General features: G+C 43.1%; 3 non-coding genes across 3 annotated transcripts; all 3 read right to left on the bottom strand.

Moving 5' to 3' along the window:
• Window positions 1–465: 465 nt before the first annotated feature.
• On the bottom strand, window positions 466–548 carry TRNAL-UAG (transfer RNA leucine (anticodon UAG)). The gene has a single exon. It is a non-coding gene; the product is annotated as a tRNA-Leu (tRNA).
• A 2,141-nt stretch (window positions 549–2,689) lies between these two features.
• Window positions 2,690–2,772, bottom strand: TRNAL-UAG (transfer RNA leucine (anticodon UAG)). The gene has a single exon. It is a non-coding gene; the product is annotated as a tRNA-Leu (tRNA).
• A 2,415-nt stretch (window positions 2,773–5,187) lies between these two features.
• Window positions 5,188–5,270, bottom strand: TRNAL-UAG (transfer RNA leucine (anticodon UAG)). The gene has a single exon. It is a non-coding gene; the product is annotated as a tRNA-Leu (tRNA).
• Between the last annotated feature and the right edge of the window lie 730 nt (window positions 5,271–6,000).

Here is a 6,000-nt window from a genome sequence, read left to right as displayed (position 1 = left end):
GCAGTGGGTAAATGTTATTAGCAAAAGGACTCCTCTCATCGCCGTACTCAGCTGCATAGAAATTGGGCAGCAGAATAGCTGCACTATCACTCAATAGTACTGAATGCAGAATTGTCCCAGGTCTGGTGTTGAGTTTGTAGAAGTCTTTACAGGGAGTTGGCGAGGATTTTACCAGGATAGCGGAGGAGCTCAAGAAAAATGCGTCATTACTTTATGAGTGTTAGACCTGACATTATATCATGCTAAGAAAATATGAGTGTTCAAAAGTGGGATTTAAATCCACAAATTCAAGAGAGACCGGTCGGTCATCCTAACCTACACAAAAGTGCAATTTTTAAAGATTGGATGCAGAAAAAGTTATCTGAAGAGTCTAATGTTTTGGGGCGTATACCGACATAGTTTTTTTACTATTATTTCACTAACACTGACTGAATGACTGCAAAGTATGTTTAAGAAAAGATGAGCTGTCAGAAGTGGGATTTGAACCCACGCCTCCAGGGGAGACTGCGACCTAAACGCAGCGCCTTAGACTACTTGGTCATCCTGACTTACAGAAAAGCTCTGCCTCTCCAGATTGGTAGCAAAAACAATCATGTTAAGAGTCGATTTTTTGGGGATTTGAATTGAAAGACTAGAACTGTTTCTTGTCCATTTCCATCTTGTATTTATTGGTTTATTAATACAGTGTTGCAAAAAGAAGTCTTTGAAGACCCTTTTACTTGCTTGATCTTGAAAATATAGAGAAATCCCCCTGGGACGTACCCAGGAGTAAGGCAGTGGTGTAGGATTCTCTATAACATTCACTCAAGTAAGAAGAGGGATATGAATTGTTTTACATTGTTCACTTATATTTAGGGTCCTGTTAGAGATATGGGGATCATGAGAATTTAGAGTTGGTAGAGAATATGATCAAGGTTAAAAAAGTTGGCAGAAAGGAGTGTTGTGAAAGTCGTGGTACTAAAAAAGGTATCTACTGCACCTGACTGTTGGGTGTGGAGCACTTCTCTTTATCAGAATTTAAATTAAGCCGCGTAACTTGTGGGTTCTGCAGGAGGTACCCAGGAGTAAGGCAGTGGCGTAGGATTCTCTATAACATTCACTCAAGTAAGCAGAGGGATATGAATTGTTTTACATTGTTCACTTATATTTAGGGTCCTGTTAGAGATATGGGGATCATGAGAATTTAGAGTTGGTAGAGAATATGATCAAGGTTAAAAAAGTTGGCAGAAACGAGTGTTGTGAAAGTCGTGGTACTAAAAAAGGTATCTACTGCACCTGACTGTTGGGTGTGGAGCACTTCTCTTTATCAGAATTTAGATTAAGCCGCGTAACTGGTGGGTTCTGCAGGTGTTCGTCAGGGATGGGGTTTCTCTGACAGTTTTACAAGTGCTAGAATTAATTTGGCTCCAAACTCCCACTAATACAAAGCCACATGTATATAAGTGGCTCGGGCTGGTCTCTTGGAGCTATGGAGTGCACAGTAGTGGAGCTAGGCCATGTTCTGTAGCCAGGCCCAGGATGTGGCCCCATGTCTCGAATATTGCCACAACTTACACGGTTGCAGTGGGTAAATGCTATTAGCAAAAGGACTCCTCTCATCGCCGTACTCAGCTGCATAGAAATTGGGCAACAGAATAGCTGCACTATCACTCAATAGTACTGAATGCAGAATTGTCCCAGGTCTGGTGTTGAGTCTGTAGAAGTCTTAACAGGGAGTTGGCGAGGATTTTACCAGGATAGCGGAGGAGCTCAAGGAAAATGTGTCATTACTTTATGAGTGTTAGGGTATGTGCACACACACTAATTACGTCCGTAATCGACGGACGTATTTCGGCCGCAAGTCCCGGACCGAACACAGTGCAGGGAGCCGGGCTCCTAGCATCATAGTTATGTCCGATGCTAGGAGTCCCTGCCTCGCTGCAGGACAACTGTCCCATACTGAAAACATGATTACAGTACGGGACAGTTGTACTGCAGAGAGGCAGGGACTCCTAGCATCGTATATAACTATGATGCTAGGAGCCCGGCTCCCTGCACTGTGTTCGGTCCGGGACTTGCGGCCGAAATACGTCCGTCAATTACGGACGTAATTAGTGTGTGTGCACATACCCTTAGACCTGACATTATATCATGCTAAGAAAGTATGAGTGTTCAAAAGTGGGATTTAAATCCACAAATTCAAGAGAGACCAGTCGGTCATCCTAACCTACACAAAAGTGCAATTTTTAAAGATTGGATGCCGAAACTGTTTTCTGAAGAGTCAATTTTTTTGGGGCGTATACCAACATAGTTTTTTTACTATTATTTCACTGAGGCTGGGTTCACACGACCACATTAACGTCCGTAATGGACGGACGTATTTCGGCCGGAAGTCCCGGACCGAACTCAGTGCAGGGAGCCGGGCTCCTAGCATCATAGTTATGTACGACGCTAGGAGTCCCTGCCTCGCTGCAGGACAACTGTCCCGTACTGTAATCATGTTTTCAGTACAGGACTGTAGTTCCACGGAGAGGCAGGGACTCCTAGCGTCGTACATAACTATGATGCTAGGAGCCCGGCTCCCTGCATTGAGTTCGGTCCGGGACTTCCGGCCGAAATACGTCCGTCCATTACGGACGTTAATGTGCTCGTGTGAACCCAGCCTAACACTGACGGAATGACTGCAAAGTATGTTTAAGAAAAGATGAGTTGTCAGAAGTGGGATTTGAACACACGCCTCCAGGGGAGACTGCGACCTAAACGCAGCGCCTTAGACCACTCGGCCATCCTGACTTACAGAAAACCTCTGCCTCTCCAGATTGGTAGGAAAAACAATCATGTTAAGAGTCGATTTTTTGGGGATGTTGAATTGAAAGATTAGAACTGTTTCTTGTCCATTTCCGTCTTGTATTTATTGGTTTATGATTACAGTGTTGCAAAAAGAAGTCCTTGAAGACCCTTTTACTTGCTTGATCTTGAAAATATAGAGAAATCCCCCTGGGAGGTACCCAGGAGTAAGGCAGTGGTGTAGGATTCTCTATAACATTCACTCAAGTAAGCAGAGGGATATGAATTGTTTTACATTGTTCACTTATATTTAGGGTCCTGTTAGAGATATGGGGATCATGAGAATTTAGAGTTGGTAGAGAATATGATCAAGGTTAAAAAAGTTGGCAGAAAGGAGTGTTGTGAAAGTCGTGGTACTATAAAAGGTATCTACTGCACCTGACTGTTGGGTGTGGAGCACTTCTCTTTATCAGAATTTAGATTAAGCCACGTAACTGGTGGGTTCTGCAGGTGTTCGTCAGGGATGGGGTTTCTCTGACAGCTTTACAAGTGCTAGAATTAATTTGGCTCCAAACTCCCACTAATACAAAGCCACATGTATATAAGTGGCTCGGGCTGGTCTCTTGGAGCTATGGAGTGCACAGTAGTGGAGCTAGGCCATGTTCTGTAGCCAGGCCCAGGATGTGGCCCCGTGTCTCGAATATTGCCACAACTTACACGGTTGCAGTGGGTAAATGCTATTAGCAAAAGGACTCCTCTCATCGCCGTACTCAGCTGCATAGAAATTGGGCAACAGAATAGCTGCACTATCACTCAATAGTACTGAATGCAGAATTGTCCCAGGTCTGGTGTTAAGTCTGTAGAAGTCTTTACAGGGAGTTTGCGAGGATTTTACCAGGATAGCGGAGGAGCTCAATGAAAATGTGTCATTACTTTATGAGTGTTAGACCTGACATTATATCATGCTAAGAAAATATGAGTGTTCAAAAGTGGGATTTAAATCCACAAATTCAAGAGAGACCGGTCGGTCATCCTAACCGACACAAAAGTGCAATTTTTAAAGATTGGATGCCGAAACAGTTATCTGAAGAGTCTAATGTTTTGGGGCGTATACCGACATAGTTTTTTTACTATTATTTCACTAACACTGACGGAATGACTGCGAAGTATGTTTAAGAAAAGATGAGTTGTCAGAAGTGGGATTTGAACGCAGCGCCTTAGACCACTCGGCCATCCTGACTTACAGGAAACCTCTGCCTCTCCAGATTGGTAGGAAAAACAATCATGTTAAGAGTCGATTTTTTGGGGATGTTGAATTGAAAGATTAGAACTGTTTCTTGTCCATTTCCGTCTTGTATTTATTGGTTTATGATTACAGTGTTGCAAAAAGAAGTCCTTGAAGACCCTTTTACTTGCTTGATCTTGAAAATATAGAGAAATCCCCCTGGGAGGTACCCAGGAGTAAGGCAGTGGTGTAGGATTCTCTATAACATTCACTCAAGTAAGCAGAGGGATATGAATTGTTTTACATTGTTCACTTATATTTAGGGTCCTGTTAGAGATATGGGGATCATGAGAATTTAGAGTTGGTAGAGAATATGATCAAGGTTAAAAAAGTTGGCAGAAAGGAGTGTTGTGAAAGTCGTGGTACTATAAAAGGTATCTACTGCACCTGACTGTTGGGTGTGGAGCACTTCTCTTTATCAGAATTTAGATTAAGCCGCGTAACTGGTGGGTTCTGCAGGTGTTCGTCAGGGATGGGGTTTCTCTGACAGCTTTACAAGTGCTAGAATTAATTTGGCTCCAAACTCCCACTAATACAAAGCCACATGTATATAAGTGGCTCGGGCTGGTCTCTTGGAGCTATGGAGTGCACAGTAGTGGAGCTAGGCCATGTTCTGTAGCCAGGCCCAGGATGTGGCCCCGTGTCTCGAATATTGCCACAACTTACACGGTTGCAGTGGGTAAATGCTATTAGCAAAAGGACTCCTCTCATCGCCGTACTCAGCTGCATAGAAATTGGGCAACAGAATAGCTGCACTATCACTCAATAGTACTGAATGCAGAATTGTCCCAGGTCTGGTGTTAAGTCTGTAGAAGTCTTTACAGGGAGTTGGCGAGGATTTTACCAGGATAGCGGAGGAGCTCAATGAAAATGTGTTATTACTTTATGAGTGTTAGACCTGACATTATATCATGCTAAGAAAATATAAGTGTTCAAAAGTGGGATTTAAATCCACAAATTCAAGAGAGACCGGTCGGTCATCCTAACCTACACAAAAGTGCAATTTTTAAAGATTGGATGCCGAAACAGTTATCTGAAGAGTCTAATGTTTTGGGGCGTATACCGACATAGTTTTTTACTATTATTTCACTAACACTGACAGAATGACTGTGAAGTATGTTTAAGAAAAGATGAGTTGTCAGAAGTGGGATTTGACCCTACGCCTCCAGGGGAGACTGCGACCTAAACGCAGCGCCTTAGACCACTCGGCCATCCTGACTTACAGAAAACCTCTGCCTCTCCAGATTGGTAGGAAAAACAATCATGTTAAGAGTCGATTTTTTGGGGATGTTGAATTGAAAGATTAGAACTGTTTCTTGTCCATTTCCGTCTTGTATTTATTGGTTTATGATTACAGTGTTGCAAAAAGAAGTCCTTGAAGACCCTTTTACTTGCTTGATCTTGAAAATATAGAGAAATCCCCCTGGGAGGTACCCAGGAGTAAGGCAGTGGTGTAGGATTCTCTATAACATTCACTCAAGTAAGCAGAGGGATATGAATTGTTTTACATTGTTCACTTATATTTAGGGTCCTGTTAGAGATATGGGGATCATGAGAATTTAGAGTTGGTAGAGAATATGATCAAGGTTAAAAAAGTTGGCAGAAAGGAGTGTTGTGAAAGTCGTGGTACTATAAAAGGTATCTACTGCACCTGACTGTTGGGTGTGGAGCACTTCTCTTTATCAGAATTTAGATTAAGCCGCGTAACTGGTGGGTTCTGCAGGTGTTCGTCAGGGATGGGGTTTCTCTGACAGCTTTACAAGTGCTAGAATTAATTTGGCTCCAAACTCCCACTAATACAAAGCCACATGTATATAAGTGGCTCGGGCTGGTCTCTTGGAGCTATGGAGTGCACAGTAGTGGAGCTAGGCCATGTTCTGTAGCCAGGCCCAGGATGTGGCCCCGTGTCTCGAATATTGCCACAACTTACACGGTTGCAGTGGGTAAAT

Source organism: Rhinoderma darwinii, chromosome 1 (genome assembly GCF_050947455.1).
Source record: "Rhinoderma darwinii isolate aRhiDar2 chromosome 1, aRhiDar2.hap1, whole genome shotgun sequence".
NCBI lineage: Eukaryota > Metazoa > Chordata > Amphibia > Anura > Rhinodermatidae > Rhinoderma > Rhinoderma darwinii.
Note: the sequence above shows the minus strand (reverse complement) of the source record. Positions and strands in the feature narration are given on the sequence as shown.